Raw genomic sequence first — 22,535 nt, 5'->3', positions numbered from 1 at the left:
TATTACTGTATGGAATTCTACAAATGAGAAGTGTATGACAGAATACAAACTAGCATTGATATAGAGCCACTGAACTTACACAGTGAGCACAGGAAACAAATGTGCCCAAGTGTTTACCAAACACCACAACAGTCATAAAAAGCCCATATGTGGTGATCATGAAGCAGCTTTACCTGTCCCTGCTTTCTTTCTTTCTTTAAAACGGTACTAGGGACTGAAATCTGCATCCTGTGCCTGCTTGTGGCTGCATGCTGACACCTGGCCCTGCCCCTTGTTTCCCTTTAGTTGAGAATTATAAAAAAGTATATTCAATGCTCAGTGATGTTTCCTAAATTCTCATGTGAAGAAGACTGCTTCCCTGCAGGGGCTCACCCGAGACCCTGATGCACACAGCATTTGCTTACATATGCTGCTCCAGTCTTCACAGGCAACTTTCTCTGCCCAGAAACCCACAATCACATTCTTTTCAAAACACAAATTTGACATAATGGTGACATTTTGATATAGGTCAATACATTAACTCAGGCTTAGAGAGATGGTTCAGCAGTTAACACTCTCAAGATGTCCTGAGATCAAATCCCAGCAACCACATGGTGGCTCACAACCATCTGTTTTGGAATCTGATGCCCTCTTCTGGTGTGTCTGAAGACAGCTACAGGGTAGTCATATTCATGAAATAAATATATAAATCCTTAAAAATTGTTAACTCAATCTCTATGCTATCCACAGCAGAACTTTAGGCCAATAAAATTATCAAGAGTTAATGAAGTCTAACACTCTTACTTTGATAATCTTCTGCGGACTTCGCTGTCTGAATGGCCTAGTTGGTGTACAGCTGCGATTGGATACAGACAGCTAGATTCCCAGTTCATGGCTCAATGTTTTCAATATCTAATCACCACATTTACCTTTACTAAATCATCTGTGTAAGGATTCTTGTTCTTTTAATTTAAAATTCAGCATCTCTTAGCCCTGTAACTCTAATATGCCAGTAAAATCATAAACAATAATAATATAATATAATATAAAATATATTATATACAATATATGACATATATATTTTTTCTCCCACTCTGATTGGGTTGGCACTCAATTCTAACAAATGTCCCACTGGCTCTACTACACAAAAAAGAAACAGATAAGTTGTTTTGTGCACTATATTGGTATCTGGGATAATTGTTTTGTAATCATATTAGTTAACTAGACCTGTGTCAGTACTGCTGTATGACCTATCAAAAGATATATCTAAGATAAGTGTAAACGTTCCACACATGCTTTTTGGGGGTATAAAATTTCTTGACAGAGGAAATTGTTATCTCCTGCATTCTTATCAAAGAAACCCCAGTCCATCTTGAGATCCCAGATGAGGATATAGCAGGAGCTAATGATGCAAAAGATGACCACAGGTAAAAGAACACCATGGTGTCAGAGTGACTTCATTCTGGAGAAAGAGGAGAGAAGAGGAAAAGGAAAGAAAAGGTTACTAGATTTAATTACAGTTTCTTAGTGAAGGTAGATTCTTCATAACACCATAAAGAAATCAAACTGTTAAAATAAACATCCTTAAAAGAATCATTGTCAAACAATGGTTAATAACAAATATGACTTCTCTGATGTGCCTCAACAATCATTGAGCTACCCGTATACAAAATTATACAAATGTTTACTAGGGGTCTGTAACATTTCAGTGTACTCTTTTGATGTCTAAACATGAAATTTAAACTTCTACCACTAGGTGACAGCTTAGGGTAAAAGATGGGGAGAAAAACAATGCAGAAACCACAGGAAGAGCCTGCACCACTTTCTCTCCAAGAGCATCTGGGGTGGTTTTAACTTTAGAGTATCCTTCACACACTGGATCATCAATTCTTACCCTTCAGGAGCACAGAGGACTACAGAGAAAATGCTGAGAACACAACAGAGGCTGTGATGAGTCACTTACTTGCCCTTTATGTTTATGGAGCCGAGCTTCCTGCAAGCTACAGAGATACATGACATTCCCTCCCCACTTCCCCCAACTGAGGCATCACCCATTCAAAGGCTAATCTGTCTTTATGCTGGAAACTTTTGGCTTTATTCTGAGAACACAATAAAGCACATCAAATTAGAATAATAACAATTTGTAAACATAGTCATACAATTTAAACTTTTTGGTTTTGAGTGCCATTTGCTTTCGGAAATCCTCCTCTGGTTCTTTCATTTGTCCCCATGATGTTCTCCAGTTTCAAGATATGGCTAGATAACCAATAAACTGGTTCTGAATTACCAGGAAAAATAATGGTGCACATGATCTAACCTCAAAATGTTTTAAATTTTGTCAGTTTCTCATACTGTCTCATGCATTCTCCACAATTTGTCCTATTAAACAAGTATGTACTGATCATTTTATAGTTATTAATGAGGTGAGTATGGAATGATCCAAACGTAACAGATAATTTGCTGGGTATCAGACATTTGCTACATAAGTGAAGCTGAGTTCAAATGAAGTACAAGGAGCTGCAAAAAACATTAAGGAGAATGGGAGTTTCCCACAGAAGGAAATGCACACCCGCAGCATTTGTGATATTTCTAGAAAAAGAAATATACAATATTGTGAATGCTAGGAGGATAAAGTGAGGTCATTCAAGGTTGAAGACATTTTTGAAAAGGTTTTAGGTATGAAAGTGTGTTATGTTTAAAAAATTGTTGTTTATATCTAGGGTTTATAAAACATAAGACAACACACAAGATAGTTTGTAATCACTTGAAATAACATTGGAAAAGACATAGGTTTTGATTTCTGAATGCCTTTTTGAACCTTAGGGTCATTATTTTATTCAAATAAATGCTCAGATATTTACTGACACAAGAATTGCACAGTCAGAAAGAACTGATACCTTGCAGGTCTAGAACAACTGGAGTCAGTATGTCTTATATCATAATATACATAACTGTTTGCTGACACAGTCATTATTAAATGGTAAGGCATATAAACTTACAGCTAGGTATATGTTAAAATAATAGACACTCAGAATGTATCACTTCTTCCTGGTGTTAAACTCTTTTTCTCTACCCTTCGCAGGTTGCATATATTCTATCTGGATGATAGAAACACTGTGCATTGTTGGTCTACTGTACATCTTCTTTCAACTCCACATGCAACAGTGAGTGGCACAAAACTGGGTCTGATGAGAAAATTTATATCATGGAAATCAAGAAACACTATAACAGAGTGTTCCCAATCTGTACTCCCACCTCAGAGCTGGTTTATTTTATAAATATACACCAGCATATGACTTACTTAGCTTCCTTTAGACAGTTAGTATGAGGTAAAGGCAAGTGATCCTAATTGGATCTATCAAAAAAAAAGAAGAAAATAGAGGAAGAGGAGGAAGAAGAAAAAAGGATGAAGAGGAGGAGGAAGAAAAGAAAGAACAGAACAGAAAGGCTCTGTTTGGATAGGAAACAATCTCCAGGTTTAATTCACTGTGGTTATTTGAATAGGTTTGGCCAAACAGACTGAAGGCTGGGTCCAAAGAGAGTGGCATTATTAAGAGGTGTGGCCTTGTAGGAAGAGACAGCTTTTAGGTCTAATATGTTCATGCTAGGCCCAATGTAATATACAGTTTCCTTATGTTCCCTTTGGATCAAGATGTAGAACCCTAAGTTCCTTCTCAGCATCAGTCTGCCTGTTCTTTGTCATGCTTCACACCATGAAAATGGATTAAACTTCTGAAACTTGTAAGCCAGATATAATTAAATGTTTTCCTTTATAAGAATTGCTGTGATGATATTGTCTATTCACAGCAATAAAGTACTGAGAAAGTCATAAGAATTTTCTTCATAAGCATATTGGTCTAAATATTTATATTAGAACACTGAATTTGAATTCTAAGTATCTAACAAAAAACTTGTTATCTAGCTATATTTGGATTTCTTCAGAGGTCAGCTAAGTAGTAGGACTTATCAGCTTCACGGGTAATTAAAACACGCTCACAACTTATCTACCAAGGTTTGCAAAAATAAAGCAAATTCATGAATGGAATGAAATCCAGTCTTCAATATTTAAAAAAAATAAGATGAACACAGAGATTAAAAGAGAAGATATTTGATAATAAATTAGCAACTTTCAAAATGAAATGTTTATGATAAGCCATGTAATCTACAAATTTTATTTCATTTTAATAATAGTAATAATAATAATAATAATAATAATAATAGTAATAAATTAACTAGCTTGCTAGTAAGTGAGGACTTGCACATAATAAAAGACATATATCCAGTAAGTCATATGCTGGTGTTTGTCAAGTGAGCATAAGTAGTATCAAGTCTTATTACTTTATTAGTTAGTGAAGAAATAAATAATTAATTAATTAATTAATGTCAGAGGAAAGTATTAATACTGAAACAAAACACAGTATACTAATCTCCCTGCATTTCTACATTTTTGGCTTGTCTTTATAATACAATTGTTAAGATGGTGTGAGCAGCTTCCTATTTCTAAGCCCATTTATTCTATGAAACTTGTAGGAGAAACACATTTAGTTGTACTGGCTTTTAAATATCTTCACAGACTATTCCAGAGTAGGTTATATTTTACGTCAGATATCAATGATGCACCCATGCTACATTTGGGTCTCATTTTTTTATCTTCCCTATTTCCCTAATAAAGAATGTTCCTCCTTTAAGTCCTCCTCCTTCTTTGGTATTCAGAGGACATACTGGAAGGATGCTACCACCACTTTAGTCCAGCAATTACGCTGTAATCTCTCTTGGCTTACCCTGCTAGTCCACTTTAGTAATAGTAAGGAACACAGAAAATCAAGTCATTGCTATTCTACCAGAGGAGTCTCTCTCTTACTCATCTGCCATATTTGAAGCAGAATATATGGAACAAATTTATGGAACTGACATCTATTGAATTTAAAATAAAAATAAATTTCATAACAGTTGCTGAACAACAGCCATGATAGGAATGAAAGTGAAATAAGAAGGGAGAGGAGTGAAAGGTAGGAAACCAGAGCACCAAACAGCAATCCATCTCTTTTTGAAAGGTGCTTAATGGGGCAGCATGTGAAGGGTGTCTATCCTCTCAAAAGTCTCCTACTCTGATAATTAACAGTTTGAAACCGAATTTAGATAAAAAGTTAAATGGGGCATACATTGTTTTCAAAGTCCAAACTTTGGAGTAAGCTGAATTATGCCTGAGGTTTGCGCGTATGAAAATTTGCATTTATTCCTATAATCCCCCAGATCAAACTACTGATTTTTGAGATTACTACTGTTCTCTGAGAAATTAATAGACAGAAAATGTGCAACATATAATAATGTAAAAGTTGTATGACCTCTGAAGAAATTATAGCCTGTATTCTGACTAGTTATATGCTGCATGACATCCTCACAGTGACAGGCAGCAGCAGTGGGCACAGATCCAGCAGTCATGAGTTCATGACTCTCAGCAGCTGGTTCTCCCCAGTGCAAAAGCTCTGATATGTTGTTGGCTAAATGCATGAAATCCAGTTGGACTGACCATATTCTCAATGCTCATGAATTACAGGACACAACTTTCTCATCCATCAGAAGTATGGGTGCCTAGTCACTGGTCATCAGTGAGTTTTAGTGCACATATGATTCCACATGGTACTCCTTAGGTGATGACCATCTTCATCTTTGAGTGTGAAAAGCAGCCATTCTCATTTTCTTTCACAGTTAAAGACACTACAATCCTAGAGACGGGAGGTACAAAAATAACTGGTTTTGATCTGAGTTGGAAGCCAGACTCTATCACTTCCCAACCTTATTGTTACAGGAGACTTGTACTCTTACATAATTGGAAGTATAATGTGGCTAACTAGTCCTAAGAATAAAAGAGGAAAAGTGAAATAGCAATTCTATTCAGAAACATTTGTACCTCGAACATGCTTCCCTGATCCCCTCTCACATTTTAAGTGAAAAGGAAGTCCTAGAAGTATGGAGTACGATTAAAAATATTTCTACGATAATGCAGGGAAATTATTTTAAACCATACATAGAGGTTAAGGGAGCAGCTCTGTGATAGAGCAACACTCTGCCTGTGTGAGACCTGGACTTGACCTTCACATCAAAAAGAAAAAAAAAATCCAGCTGGCAGGGATGTGCGCAATGGGAACATTACTCCATTGCTGGTGGGAGTGACATTTGGAGATTTCTCAGAAAACTGGGAATAGTACTAACCCAAGACATAGCTATACCACTCCTGAGCATATACCCAAAAAATGTTCCACGATCCCACAAACACTTCCTCAATTTTATTCACTATAGTCAGGAATTGAAAACAACCTAGATGACCCTCAGCTGAGGGATGGATACAGAAGACTTGGTACATCTACAGAATGGACTATTATCCAACAATTAAAAAAAATACATCATGCATTTTGCAGACAAGTGGGTGGAGAATATCATCCTGAGTGATGTAACCCAATCCCAAAAGGACATGCCTGGTATGTATTCACTAATAAATGATATTAGCCAGAAAACACAGGATACTCATGTTACATTCCACAGACCCAAAGAAGCTAAACAGGAAGGAAGGCACAATTGTGAACACTTCAAACTCACATAGAAGGGGAATAAAAATGTCATTAGAGTCAGATGGAGGGAGGGAACTGGGTGGAAGAGGGGATGAGAAGGGGAATGGGGGGAATTCATTAACAGGTGTGGGGAGGAAAAGGAGGGATGGCCAAATGGACATGAGAATGAGTGTAAATCTGCAACTGACAGGGGTAGGGGTGGGCAACTCCAAGATGAGACAGACCTGGGATAAGGGAGTTGACCAAGATCAATGGGATCATCCTTAGCTGTGACTCACAGCACTGGGGATATGGTACCCAAAGAGGACACTTCCTGTAGCCAAGGCAGAAACCTTGGTGAAACAAGAGAGACACCATCCCATCCATGAAACTTGACCCAAAATCTATCCTGTCGTCAAGAAATGCAGGGACAGGGGATGGATCAAAGACTTAGAGAATGGCCAACCAATAACTGGCCCAACAATAGATGCATCCCATGGGCAAACACTAATCCCTAACAGCATTAATGAGTCTCTGTTATGCTTACATACAGGAGTCTAGCATGGCTGTTCCCTGAGAGTCTCCACCGAGCAGCTGACTCAGACAGATGTAGGTAACCAAAGGAAAAGAGTTGGCAGAACTTGAGGACTCTTATGTAAGAATTAGAAGGAAGGATGTTGGGACCAGGAGGGGAGTGGAACACCATACAAAGACCAACAGAAGCAACTCATATGGATCTTTTAGGCTCTCAGAGACTGAACCACCAATGAAAGAACATACCCAGGTTAGACCTAGGCCTCCCTGCACAGAAGCAGCCTGGACTTCATGTCGGTCCTGAACATCTTGCGGTGGGTGTTCCCAAAAGCTGTTGCCTGCATGTAGGATATGTTATAACTGGGCTGGAATGTCAGGTTTCAGGAGCAGTGGATATGCCTAGTCTTTTAGAGACTTGATGTGTAAGGGTTGGGGGATATCCAGGAAGAACCCTACCAAGTCAGAGGAGAAGGGATTGGGGAATGGGGAGAAGGAATGTGTGAATCAGTGATGAGGAGGGGGCAGTGGGCAGGACGTAAAGTGAATTAAGTTAAAAAAATAATAATAAAGGGGGAAAAAAACCTAAGTGGTAGTGTCACATGTCTTTAATCCCAGCACTTAGGAGGCAGAGGCAGGCAGTATATAAGTGATAAGTGGGTTCAATGTAATTCTAAAATTAGGAAAAGAAATTAAAAGAGGCAAAACAACCAGGAAACGAAAAGTAAGGCAGGGGGAATCTGTTTACCAAATTGAGATGTAATATGCAGTTCCAGTATTGGCAAACACAAAACACAAATGAAGAATCTAGGAATGGACCCCACAGCCCCCAAAATGCCTAACTGATCTTGAAAGCTGACGTTCAATAGAGCAGAGACAGCTCTTTTCAATAACACTAGTGTTACTCAAACCTGACAGCCAGATATAATAGAAACGTTTACTTTTTCAAAACTTACATAGAAATTCAATGAAAATAGATCATGGACTTACCTGTAAAACAAGAAAATAGGACACCAATAAAAACGTGAAGACCGAGATAAAAAAAAAGAAAAGAAAAAAAAAAAAGAAAACTTCAGACCAAAGCCTTGGTAAAGAGTCTTCATACAAGGGAATATTGATAAACTAAACTTTGATTGTTAAAGGCCATGTTATGAGGAAAAGCTGCAGCAGATGCTTCTTTGTGTAGCCCTGGCCAACCTGGAACTCTCTGTAGATCAGACTGATTTGAAACTCAGGGATACACCTGCCTCCGCTTCCCTAGTGCAGGGATTAAAGGATGGGCCACAACTGCTTAACTGGGGTAATATTTTTTTTATAAAAACTACCAGATTTTAAAAACTACCAGATGAATTCTACCTAATATGTAAAGAACTCAACAAATTAAAAAAAAAAAAAACTAATAGGAAATTCAACCAAGGGTGGATTGAAAACATACACTGATAATTCATCAAGAAACAAGAAATTCCAAATGAAACGACTAAATTCCAATTTAATCATCTAGCAGAGTGGCACATGTGCTTGCAAATTGCTCTACAGAGTGACTGATGAAAACTGAAGCGACCTCTGATATACTGAAGTTCTCCATAAGTGTGCTAAAAACTAGACAAAGCTCCTTTCTGGGAATGGGTCAGTGTTTGAGATGGCTGGCTGTTCTTCCAGAGGACCCAGGTTTAATTCCCAGCATCCATATGGTTGTTCACAACTACCTAAAACTCCAGTTCCAGAAGTTTCCATACCCTCTTCTGACTTCTAAGGACATCAGGATCACACATGGTGCAGACATACATGCATGCTCAATGTTCACATTCATAAAAATATTAAGAGGAAGAGAGAGACATTCTCTAGTATTTCACTTGTGCTTTCTACATGTTTCTGTCACACCATGGAGCTCAACCAACCAAACTCAGACACAGGAGTCTTACACAGAAGGTAAACCTTACAGGTAACAAAGGAACTGTATTTTACACTTATAAACCTATAATTTAGATGAGTGCCTCTTTCAGTGTAGCACAGTTCATACGGTAGCAAAGTAAGCCTGTCCTACTCTGTCTATATTTCCAAGGCCATGTTCCAGCTCTTGACATACCAAGGCTTTTCACTCAAATGTTTCTTTAAAATTCTTTCTGGTAGAGGACTTGGTTAAATTGAAAGAGGGGGGTAATGAAACCTTACTGTAGGCAATGAAAAAATAGGTGGGGGATTAAAAAGAAAACAATTAGAATCTTTTAAGTAGTGTTTGTTTGAAGAGGAAGACTTGGGTGGGGAGGTTTTTGATACAGGGTCTTACTGTGTAACTTTGGCTGTCCTCAAACTCAAAATCCTCCTGACTCAGGCTCTCAAGTGCTGGGATTACTGGGCTATACCCCCACACCCAGCTGTGAAGTTCTTGATATAGGAAACAGAATAGTGTTTGTGTAAGTGTCAGGGAAAAGAAGGACCACCCAGCAGTTTCTACACTTTGTACAGTTTTCTTTGCTTTAGTCTTTCTGTACCAGAAATGAGATATGTTGAGTAGGTTATAATATTTCACTTTATTTGGTAAATGTTGATTCCCCTTGTGTAAACACGTAAAATTTTTGCCTTTAAAGAAGATAAGCTCTTTGATCTCCTTTAAAACCATTAAAAAATATTTACCAAGCACTGAGAAGCATGCCTGACTCAAATGCAAATGCTGTTTCGATGAAATATTACGTGATGACTAGATTTTTCTTTTCCTTTCCACTAAATAGAACGGAAGCAATATTTTACTGTATGAAACAAATTTTATTTCCATGTTTCAATGAATACCATATACTGCATACTATTCAGGGTATCACTGAGGAGGCCAAGGTGTAGCTGAGTATAAGGATATGCTTAGCATGCTCAAGGCTTTGTTGTAAATCCGCAACGTGTGTATGTGCAATGTGTGCACATTTTTGTCCACTACATTTTAAGATATATATATATATATATATATATATATATATATATATATATATATACACATACATATATATATGACATGTTTTATTTATTAGCATAATAGCCAACTTCCTAATTTTTTTCAATACTTCCTTTAAAATGTATTTTATTGGGGCAGGACAGATGGATGGCTCGATGTTAAGAGCACTGGCTGTTCCACTAGAGGATCTGGATTTAATTCCTAGGACTCACATGGCAGCTCACAGCTGTGTGCAGCTCCAGTTCCAGAAGAACCTGGAGAGAGAGGGAGGGAGAGAGAGAGAGAGAGAGAGAGAGAGAGAGAGAGAGAGAGAGAGAGAGAGAGAGAGGTATAGATACACACACACAAATGGTATTTTGTTTCAAATGTGTTCATGAATGAAATATGAATCTTTGAACACAGAGATTGGCTGCTAGCTGAATTCTTTTGTCTCCAAATATCAATGATAGCAAATAACTAATATCAAATATGTTTATTTTTTAATATAACAAAAGAAGCCAAATAAATATTATCATAATTAATCTTCCTAAATATGGTGCCTAAATGCTCACCCAGAATGATTCTAAGTGCAGACTTAATTCATCCACTTCTATCTTAACAAATCATGCAGCATAAAATAAAAACAACCACTTCACTGTATCAATTTTGAAAGTGCACTTAATACAGTGCTGTTACTATGGTAACCCAGGCAGACTAGTTCTTTGAAAAAATCACATCAGAGTCTAAACAAGATCATGTCATGGTCTTTTACTCTTCTTTCCTCATGAATGAGGCTTTTCTTTTGCAAAATCCTCAATAGAACAATATCTACTTAATTAGTCATTTTGTCTAGCTTCTTTTGTCCCAGTAATTATTTCTAAAGACTTTGTTTTTTTAGGACACTATCCAATAAAATAACCTAACTAGGTCTGGGGCAATGGCTAAACTGGTAGGGCGTCAGCCTAGCAAACTGAAGCCCTGAGTTTGATGTCCATCACCACATAATTCTGGTTGTTGTTGTTGCACATTCCTGTAATCCCAGCACTTAAGAGGGAAACAGAAAGAAAGGAGTAGGAAGTTCAAAGTCTAGCTTGCTACATAATGAATTTGAAGCTAGTCAGACCAATGTGTGGCCTAGCCCTGTCTTTTTTTAATTTTTATGTGGGACTTGTAGTTTTGTTTTTTTTTTTTTTTTGTTTTGTTCTGTTCTGTTCTGTTTTTTGTTTTCTCATTCAAGACAGTGCTTTTCTGTGTAACTCTGGCTATCCCGGAATTCACTCTATAGACAAGGGTGGCCTTAAACTCAAAGATCTACCTGCCTCTCTTGGGATTAAAGGGATGTACTGATACCTCCTGACGTGAGACCCAATCTTAAAGAAAGAAAAAAGGAAAGAAAGGAAGGAAGGAAGGAAGGAAGGAAGGAAGGAAGGAAGGATGGAAGGAAGAAAAGAAGGAAGGAAATGATACCTGAACACAATTCAACGTCAAAATTTTGCCATGCCAAGTTCTAGACTTTTTGGTACAAAAATTATTTATGTGTCCAATATGCGGCAATATTCAATTTTTTTAAAAACTTTTTGATATGATCAACAAAATTAATAAACGGCTACTCCATTTTTCTCTCCAGGGCATTCATGCAGCAAGCACACCTATAAAGTCTATACCATGTTTTCAGGACGATTCTTACAATGATTCTGTGAAGTAAATAGATATAGGTATTATTATCTCCACTTTAAAGATATAGCTATGTGTAAGACAAAAACAGCCGTGACAAATGGGGTCAAGGGAAACAGAAGAAGGAAACAGATTTACCCCTTACACTGCCAGGTGAGACTGGATAAGCCCTGTGGCTCAGTGACCACATGGCACACCACACTCAGGGCCCTGAGCATGAGCCTGGTATCAAAAAATAAAAATAAGGAGTGAGACAGGGTTACTCACTTCTGTAAACCCAGAACTTGAGTGGTTATGGCAGGAGGACCAGACCTTCACGGTCATTCTCAGCTTCATGTCGTCTGAATGTCATCTTTTATCTGTGGTCTTGCAGGATGTGTGAGAGATTTGTGCTAAGGGCTTTACTGATCACTGCTCACAAAAAATAGTATAATAGAAGCCTTTCAAAAATATTTGGTTTTAAACCTCCTCAAATTTACCAGTTTAACCATTCCTTAGGATATACAGTTAAACAAAGCTCTATTATTTTAAATCAGATATAAGGAAATAATAATAATGTAATCTCACATTGTTTTGTTTTTGAGAAAAGAATATATTTACTATCAGTTTACATATATATGTAGTAGATAAGTAATCAATGCATCAAATATATTAATGTAAAACTCTACCACATTAAACTATAGTTAAATAGGAAATATATATATTTGTTAATACAGAACTGCTTCATTTATAAATAAATTTGCTGGCTCAAACTTCTGTTCACATTCCCTAGGCCCCTGTGATACTGGGGACAAAGCATCCATTTCCTCATAAGCCAACTGTTCAAACACAGAGGTCAGAGAACAACCTGATGGAGGCAGGTCTTTTTTCTCTACCATAGGTGCTCAGGGACTGAACTCAGGCTGTCAAGTTTTGCTTCAGGTGCCTTTACTTGTGAAGCCATTTTACTGGCCCATCCCAACCTTCATTGTATTTCTTCTTACATCGTGCTAAGGAATGACCACAGAGCTCCATGAATGACAGGTAAGCTATATTACTTATTTTGAGACAGGATCTTATTATGTTGCCAAGTTTTTCTGAACTCACTCTGTAAATAAGACAGGCCTTTGACTTGTAATCCTTTTGTGTTGTTAAAGTTCTTTATGTAAACATAAGTTCCTCAAGGCTGAGTCTCAATGCTGAGCTTCGTGATTGTAAATGGTGTGAAGACCCTAAGCCGACTACCTTAGACTGTCCCTTTGAAAGTCACTCACTGTTCACGCCTGAGTCTGAACATGCCTGTGACTATCCAAATCTGTCAAATGTGTTCACTGTGTGTGGGGAGCTTGGCATCAGTGTCTTCCCAGGCATTTTCTACCTTATTTTTTCAGACAAGGTCTCTGATTGAACCTGCAGCTCAATGACACCATAATATGACTGGAAAGCTAGTCACACTGTCTATCTCCACAGAGTTGGAGTTATAGGTGTTTGCTGCCTTCCACAGCCTTTACATGGGTGTTAGGCACCAAATTCACTACAGCCCTAAAATGTATGCATAGCAGGGCACCAGCCCTTACCAATCTGAAAGCTAAACATGTGACCAGACATCACAGATCTACACAGAGTTCCCCTTGTTTTGCTGCAGACTGCTTATTTGCAGTGACCCCCAATGTGATAAATGCACTGATTTATGTTTTTTTTCTGTATCAAATAAAATATTATGTGATCATCTCCAGTGGTTATAACCTGAGTCTGTGCTCCCAGGCTACAAGCACTTGGGTTTTCCTCAAGAATTAACTATCTCTTATTTCCTGGGGTGAGTGCTGTATTTTGTGTCAATAGCACCTACCAGCAATTTTAACTTCCTAATGAATATAATACTAGTATAATTTATACCAATACTCATTTATATCTAAGACAGGAGGCAGATGTTTCTGATAATTTAGTAAAAGAAGCCATATAGCATCTTTTACCAAGTCAACTGTCAATTCTATAAATCATGGTGCATACTGGTATTGACTACTGGCATTCCTTAGGAGGAACTAAAATTATGGAATTCATGGGGATGTGTTTCCTTCACTGAGGTTCTCAATTAAATTCTATCACTTAACAAGAATGGATACATTTTCAATACTATTCTAGCATAGACCCTATGTCATACTATGAATGTTCAGGGACACCAATATCATGGTACTAACAGTGCCCTCATCTGACATAGCGTCAGATACATGTTAGAGCAACAGTAGTACAGTACTTCTGAATATGTCTCCCAATAGAGCCGCACAAAAAAGGTTACTGAGAACAATTTACGTGAGTATTTAAAAGCACTTTACTAATCTGCATTAGTCACAGCTCTTTGCACTGTGTAAGGTGTGGGCTGATGCCCTGTACTCAGCAGACAAAGAAGGAATGCATTTTAGTGCAAGGATGGGATATCACTGATTGACAGTTCTTGGAAAAAGGTTAAAAATTCAAAAGGAGCGTCTGCATTTGGTTCTGAACTTAAAAGCTTTTTTTTTCTGTTCCCAACAGAAGAGCAGTAGCAAGTCATAGCAGGATGCCTTGGAGATGAGAAACAGGAGCGATCAGAGAACTCAATTTGCAATTAAATGGACTGTAAACAATTCTTACAAGTTCATCAAAGAAAATGATTAAAAATAAACTTGGTTGCGAGAGGGATTTTTATGTACCTAACCATTTCTTAACCTCATTAATAAACAAGGAAATTTCAACCTCCCCAAACCCCCCAAGAAAAAATTAACAACAAAGTGCTCAAAAAAAAAAACACTCTAATGAACTAAATTAAAACCACAGGCAGCTATAGGTTTACAGCCACTGAGCAACAGACAGGATTGAAACAGCATCACAATTCTTACCAACTGACTGCAAGTCTTACTGATAATAACTGCTAATTGAAATGAGATAAAAACTGTATTCAAGGCTAAACTGAGATAACCTGGGTCTGGAGCCTCAGCAGAACCAACAGCAGGGGTGGCAGAGTCCAGGGCAACAGATTGCAGTAGTAAGGGCTCAGATGGGAGACCTCAGCCTACCTTTGTGGGTGCTGTAAAGGGCTGGAAATGTCACGATGAAGAAAGTCGTAGAGTATTTGCCAGGCAGCATTTACTGGATGAGCAAAGGCTCTTCTTGTGTCACAGTACCAGCACAGGCACTGGATGAAATAAAGCCAAGCAGGAATGCACTGAACAGTGGCTCGCACTCCGTATGTATATCTGTGGCAAAATTCTGGTTCTGTGAAGATTTCAAAGAAGGAAAACAATATCACAATTCAAATAAATTAACTGTTCATACCATTTAGTCTCACAGTACAGCTAACCATCAACATATCCGAAAAACCCTAACCCGTGGATTCACAGTCACTTTCTCCTATGCAGACACCACTTGCTCGACCTCTTTAGTGGCTGAGAAACCGGATAAGCTGAGGTGACTACTGGGCAATGTTTTTTTGATTTCGGAATATCCTAGAACCAACTCAAACAATTTTGTACTTTTTTCAGTTGTAATAAAATTATAGGAAAAGTGTCTATGAATAAAAGGAAGAAAAACACATGATTTGTTCTATGACTTTAAACATAGGAAAATGTAGAAATATCACGGGTACTGAGACAACTTTGTAAGTTGCAAGTTACTATAAACATACACCCAGAGCACGCGCTCTATGGCCTCCTCATAATCATAGAATGCTTATGGCTCATTATTGTTTTTTTTTTATTAACTTGAGTATTTCTTATATATATTTCGAGTGTTATTCCCTTTCCCGGTTTCAGGGCAAACATCCCCCTCCCCCCTCCCCTTCCTTATGGGTGTTCCCCTCCCAACCCTCCCCCCATTGCTGCCCTCCCCCCATAGACTAGTTCACTGGGGGTTCAGTCTTAGCAGGACCCAGGGCTTCCCCTTCCACTGGTGCTCTTACTAGGATATTCATTGCTACCTATGGGGTCAGAGTCTAGGGTCAGTCCATGTATAGTCTTTAGGTAGTGGCTTAGTCCCTGGAAGCTCTGGTTGCTTGGCATTGTTGTACTTTTGGGGTCTCGAGCCCCTTCAAGCTAATCCAGTTCTTTCTCTGATTCCTTCAACAGGGGACCTATTCTCAGTTCAGTGGTTTGCTGCTGGCATTCGCCTCTGTATTTGCTGTATTCTGGCTGTGTCTCTCAGGAGCGATCTACATCCGGGTCCTGTCGGTCTGCACTTCTTTGCTTCATCCATCTTGTCTAATTGGGTAGCTGTATATGTATGGGCCACATGTGGGGCAGGCTCTGAATGGGTGTTCCTTCAGTCTCTGTTTTAATCTTTGCCTCTCCCTTCCCTGCCAAGGGTATTCTTTTTCCTCATTTAAAAAAGGAGTGAAGCATTCACAATTTGATCATCCATCTTGAGATTCGTTTGTTCTAGGGATCTAGGGTAATTCAAGCATTTGGGCTAATAGCCACTTATCAATGAGTGCATACCATGTATGTCTTTCTGTGATTGGGTTAGCTCACTCAGGATGATATTTTCCAGTTCCAACCATTTGCCTACGAATTTCATAAACTCGTTGTTTTTGATAGCTGAGTAATATTCCATTGTGTAGATGTACCACATTTTCTGTATCCATTCCTCTGTTGAAGGGCATCTGGGTTCTTTCGAGCTTCTGGCTATTATATATAAGGCTGCGATGAACATAGTGGAGCACGTGTCTCTTTTATATGTTGAGGCATCTTTTGGGTATATGCCCAAGAGAGGTATAGCTGGATCCTCAGGCAGTTCAATGTCCAATTTTCTGAGGAACCTCCAGACTGATTTCCAGAATGGTTTTACCAGTCTGCAATCCCACCAACAATGGAGGAGTGTTCCTCTTTCTCCACATCCTCGCCAACATCTGCTGTCACCTGAGTTTTTGATCTTAGCCAATCGCACTGGTGTGAGGTGAAATCTCAGGGTTGTTTTGATTTGCATTTCCCTTATGACTAAAGATGTTGAACATTTCTTTAGGTGTTTCTCAGCCATTCGGCATTCCTCAGCTGTGAATTCATTGTTTAGCTCTGAACCCCATTTTTTAATAGGGTTATTTGTTTCCCTGCGGTCTAACTTCTTGAGTTCTTTGTATATTTTGGATATAAGGCCTCTATCTTTTGTAGGATTGGTAAAGATCTTTTCCCAATCTGTTGGTTGCCGTTTTGTCCTAACCACAGTGTCCTTTGCCTTACAGAAGCTTTGCAGTTTTATGAGATCCCATTTGTCGATTCTTGATCTTAGAGCATAAGCCATTGGTGTTTTGTTCAGGAAATTTTTTCCAGTGCCTATTCATTATTGTTTTTTATTGCTGCTCTGCAGAAATTTTTATTTTGGGGACAGGAATACTTTTATGCACCCCAGGATGACCGACCATCCTGTGGCTTCAGCCTCCCTTGCTGGGATTGCAGGGGCGTGGTGGCCTGCCACACCCAATTTATCATGATCTTTTCTGAGTACATGCTAGATCTGTCTCCATTAGATCTTTGTTATTAATGCAGAATTCCTAACTAAATGAACTTGGCATCACCTAAGCATGGGTAAAGAGCCAGAAGAAGGTCAAGACTTCTGAATTGACCAGGATGTTCTTTCTCACGGCATCTGACATGATTCTAAGCTATCAGTACATGGACCACTGGCACCTACAATGGCATCCTGAGCATTTCTATAAGGACAAGTTGCTGGCACTCTAGCAGTTGTGATACAGCTCCCAACACATATGAAGGTTGAGAGATTACTGCGGAATTCTTTAAGTGTAAGTTTTAGATATATTGGCAAGTGGTCGACTAAAATCCTAACACAACCTAAAAGCCAAATAAATGATTTCAGATAAGTAGATTGCTAACAGGGTGCCAAACACATTTAATTAGATGTGTAATGCTGTTGGATGAGTTTTCATCATGACCTTTACTGTCATAGTTATCATTCCCAATAGTTCTTTGTTTATGCTGGCAATTCACTAGTGTGAATACAAAATTATACACTAACTTGTAGATCATTTGGCAACCAGCCCGCCTCTCATCCCATTTTATTTCAAATTGTTAAAACAGATCATATATTCCAGGTCCATGTGAATCACTGACAGGCTGTTCATCTGATCAACCAACCAGAAATTTTCAAAGCCTATCTAATGGAAGGGAGCAGTAAATACTGGAAACTGAGAAAAAGAAAGGAAAAAAATGAGAAAACATAGAAACAGTTCTCTAGTTCAAGGCTGACCATTCAGAGTGACTGCTGATTAAAAGGAAACCAATAAATCACACAGATACACAAAGCCCAGACAACGAGGGTGGGTAAAGTAGTAAAGTAGGAAGGAAGTTCAATGCAAAATTGGAAGGTAAACAGTGGATGAGTGTGTGGTTGTTGTTGGGGAAAGCAGGAAGGAAGGGGAGGGAGAATATGCTAGCCATAGTGGTTCGTTCCTGTAGGCCTTCACTTAGAAGGCTGAGGCAGCAATGCAACAAGTTTGAGGCTAGTCTGTGCTACAGAGTAAGAACCTTTCAAGAAAAAAATAAGTGATGGAAGCACAATAGGCAACCTGTTGTTAGGGTACAAAGCATTTGCTGGACAGGGGAGCACTTGGTTGACTACAAATCTCTGCTTTGCCTATAAAAGACAGGAAGTGCCAGACAGTGGGGGCTCATGCCTCTAATCCCAAAACAGGGAGGAAGAGGCAGGCAGATCTCTGAATTGGTGGCCAGCCTGGTCTACAATGTGAGTTGTAGGACAGCTGCACAGAAAAACCCTGTCTCAGAAAATCAGGGAGAGAAAAACAGGCAGGGAGTGTGATCATCTGAGGCCTGTTGCATTCTCTAACCTAAATGACACTCTTAGAGCATTGGGTTTCAAGCCCAGGGTCTTATGCATATGATGTATGCACTCTACCACTTGACTGCACCCACAGACTATATAATATTGATTTCACTAATGAAATGGTAATGTCTGTGTTCGCCTTAAAATTTCCACAAAAATCACATCTGACCACTATTCTGAATATAATGATAAATCTTTTAAGCAACTAACTCATGCAATATATTCCCTTAGAGTTTATTGAATGGTATAGCTCAATTCTTATAACAATTCTCTTAAGGATAGTAGGTTGAGACAGACCTCACTATGTAGCTCAGGCTGACCTCTAATTTGAAATTCTCCTGCCTAAGTGCCAGGATCATAGTGTGTAACATCACGCCAAACTATGTCAATGGCATGTTTGCTGCTTTAGAGACATTAAGGGAGTTTTACTTTTGCTACTGTGAATGCTATCTTTTGATCAGGAAACTGTCATAGTACATTATTGAGCAATGAATATGTAGATACAGTGACCATTATGAAATCAATTGCTCTGTCACAAGTTTAAGTTTTACCATAGGCTCCTGGAGTACAGCACCCTGGGCCCCATCACTGTTCTAACTGTAGGACTTGCTGTACCTTTTACTTCCAAATACAATACTAATTTTCCAATGTTCACTTCATTTTCAAGAGGCATATTTGTCTTGCTCCAATGGTTGCTTGCTTTCTTCTAGCCCTTTTCATATTTGTTTTAACAGACTTGATTATTATTATTCAGATTTACTCTTTGGATTACCACTAATGGCCTTCTTAAATCTCCTGTCCTCCTGGCTTTCATTCAGATTTCTATTTTCACAATAATTTAAACTACTACTAACCACTGAGACTCATCAATACCTCCACATCCCTCTAATCTTTTTAAATCAAATATCTTGTGCGAACTGAGTGACAAAAGCACACTTCAACATCTGTCTAGGTCCAGGGCATCTAGGACAATTGGAGTAGAGATATGATAAGTCCATAAAAAATATTTTAGAAAAGAAGGATGTTCTGAGGTACCCTGGGTGAAGTCACTTACTTTTATAGGTTTTCTGGCTTCTGAGCTGCTGCTTGTAGCCCAGCCAGAAAGTCTGGAATTAGAAGCGCAGGACCACAGTACCTTGGTCAAGGTCAGAATCCTAAGGGAGGTGTGTGGAATGGAAACTGACTCTCAATACTATTATTGTTATCAGTCAGAGATCCATAAATGGACTCAGAACTTGGTTTTTATTTTCCAAAATTATTCAGTCCGTCTTTTTTGATATGAACAGGGTGGCCAGTAACAGTTTGCATGCATTGCCTTTGGGTTGATTAACTTTAAAAACATTCTATAAAATAGAGATGAGTGTCTGAGTTTTCTCAGAGGAAGAGGGTTTCTTTGTGCTCTATTTGTATTGTTCACTGGATCTTAAGGAAACGCTTATCATAACTCTGGATAGAGGCTCTTTATTCAGATCTTTTCTTCCCAAAGGAGATAGATCAGAGGTTACCTGTAGGAAAATAATTGCAGGAGCTGCACATTCTGAAGCCATATTCGACTGTTGAGGACACAAGGAACTTAATTGGATCAATCCTAGGTATGCAATGAGATACTTCGGGAGAAGAAGTAGAAAGGGCACTTGGACATGGCTGATGCACAGCATGAGGTTATCAATACTAAAAAGAAAGAGGATCGGTGTAGTTCTTCTTCATCTTAATAAATGTGTAGAATTTTTTTAATGTTTTTTCTCTCCACGCATGGTTAGGGAAAGATTGACATTATTTATTTTTATTTACATTTTAAATGTTATTCCCTTTCTCTGTTTCACCTCCAGGAACCAACTATCCCATCCCTCTTCCCCTGATTCTATGATGGAGCTCCTTATACACCTACCACCTACTCCCTCCAACCTCCATTCCCTGACATTCCCCTACCCTGGAACATTGAGACTTGACAGGACTAAGGACCTCTCCTTCCAAGTCCATCCTCTGCTACATATATGGCTAGAGTTATAGGTCAATCCCTGTGTACTCTTGGGATTTTAGTTTGGTCCCTGTTATTTCCTGGGGGAAGGATATTTTTAAAGTTGTCACAGATATAATTTTAAGGAAACAGGGGCAAAGCAGAGAGGAACATGGTGTTATAAACATAAGCACACATCTATGGAAGGAAACTAATTAGAATGTCCAGTAGTTCTTATGATTCCCAGCCATACTTCTCCAGATTTCCAGTGTTTTTTGTCACTGAATTCAATCATTTAACATTAAAGGAAGGCCATTCTAACTCAAAGAATCCATACTCACATCCTTGTCTTTATAAGTCTTCAGGAAATAATAAAGATATTACCCCCAAGGAGAGAACTTCTTATTAGTTTTAATACAAAATTCTCAATTCACAATGACAAACAACAGAATGTTCAGAAGAGACAGACATAGACAACACATAAACAAATGTATATAAGGAGACAATTAATGGTGGCTACAGCACAATCATACACTTCCGAAAAGGGTTATTTGGAGACATCTCACTAGAATCTTGATGTCTGTTACCAGAAGTAAAAAAATGGACATCACTATGTTCAACAGAAGGTGTTATATCGAGTAGTGAAGTGGCAAGATAAATGACAATTTCTATAGGCAATTTAGACCAGGGTATCACAGGTGAATGAACAACTCTGTTGAGTTTCTTTGTCTTGGTTCCCTGTTGAATGCCTCAGGTTGCACTTTGAAAGAAATCTACAGATATCAGGGTCATAGTCCATGATGAAATGTATAAGTTGCTCAAACTGGTTACAATTTCAAAAAGATAAATCTAAGACTTCCCGATATTACATGGTAAAATCGACAGACAACTCAGAATGACCAAAGCTTGGAGGGAAACATTTTCAATAGACTAACTCCAAATGCAAATTGCCAGATTGAGTTTTAAAGACACATATCCTGTTTGGCTATTGAAGGGGGAAACAAGAAAGCTGTCTAACAAGAGTCAAGAACATGTGGTTAGCTATGTCATCTTCTCAGTTTCTAAAAGAAAGTTGGGTGTTCTGCCATAAAACTTATCAGGCCAGGGGGTAGAATCGCGAAACAGCTTGAGCTTAGAAAAGATGGAGGGATCTTTGTCCTCATAGCCAATGTGAAAAGAAAATAGACAAACTAATGCAGAATGACAAAGGGTGCAAACCCACCAGGCATGGAGATTGGTATTTAATGAGGTGCTTCTAATGGTTGAAGAAAATAAAACAGGGTAGTGAAAAAGGTATTTATAAATATAAACTAAGGTTGTATTTACACATGGTTGTCTAAATAACCATAACTAGTTGTAGAAAATGATTAATAATTGAAATCAATAATTCCTTCGTATTTTGTTAACAAAGTGTTTCTATAGATTTTTGTGTTTTCTTTCATCAATTACTGTACCATGCAATATAATAACAATTAAGACAATACAATCATTTTCATATTCATTTCAAATTTGAGATAATAAAAAAAGTGACATAAATCCCATTTCACCTATTCTAAATCTATAACTTGTTTGACATTGTGGAATTGATAATTATATCGCATTCAGTATAACTATGACCTGGTTAAATATATAATTCGTTTCGATTTGTATGTAGCATCGTTCTATTATATCAAGGTACCATTATAATCTGGTCATTAATTTCATTTACAAATTATTCACAATATAAGGAAGTATGATGTTGTCTCAAGTTGACAATAAGTAGACTCGTGATGGCTAATTTGGTTGCCTACTTGACTTCAACTGGAATTATATAAAACCATAAAATAATGGGCATATCTTTGAAGGACTTCTGCTTTCATTCAATGTGAAAAGATCCACTTCTAGTCTGAATATGTAAAATACAAAAACACACATCGAATCCAGATATTTAATTCTGCTACAAAGTGAGCAATTCCTTCTATTGGAAGCCTATATGAGGACATGGAAGAAAGAGGTGTTTGTTCTTATCCTGCTTGCTCTGTCTTGATAGAAAGTTTATTTCATTACTGGCATTAAATCTTAATTTAAAGGAATTCCAAAACCACAGAAGATAACTTAAGACATCATTCTTGGTGATGGAGCA

General features: G+C 38.1%; 1 pseudogene; it reads right to left on the bottom strand.

Annotated features, from left to right (window-relative positions):
* Positions 1 to 1,152: 1,152 nt before the first annotated feature.
* Positions 1,153 to 20,003, bottom strand: LOC134484505 (solute carrier family 53 member 1-like; annotated as a pseudogene).
* Positions 20,004 to 22,535: the final 2,532 nt, after the last annotated feature.

Source organism: Rattus norvegicus, chromosome Y (genome assembly GCF_036323735.1).
Source record: "Rattus norvegicus strain BN/NHsdMcwi chromosome Y, GRCr8, whole genome shotgun sequence".
In the NCBI taxonomy this organism is placed as follows: Eukaryota; Metazoa; Chordata; class Mammalia; order Rodentia; family Muridae; genus Rattus; species Rattus norvegicus.
The sequence above is the reverse complement of the archived record's forward strand: the minus strand, read 5'-3'. Positions and strand labels throughout refer to the sequence as shown.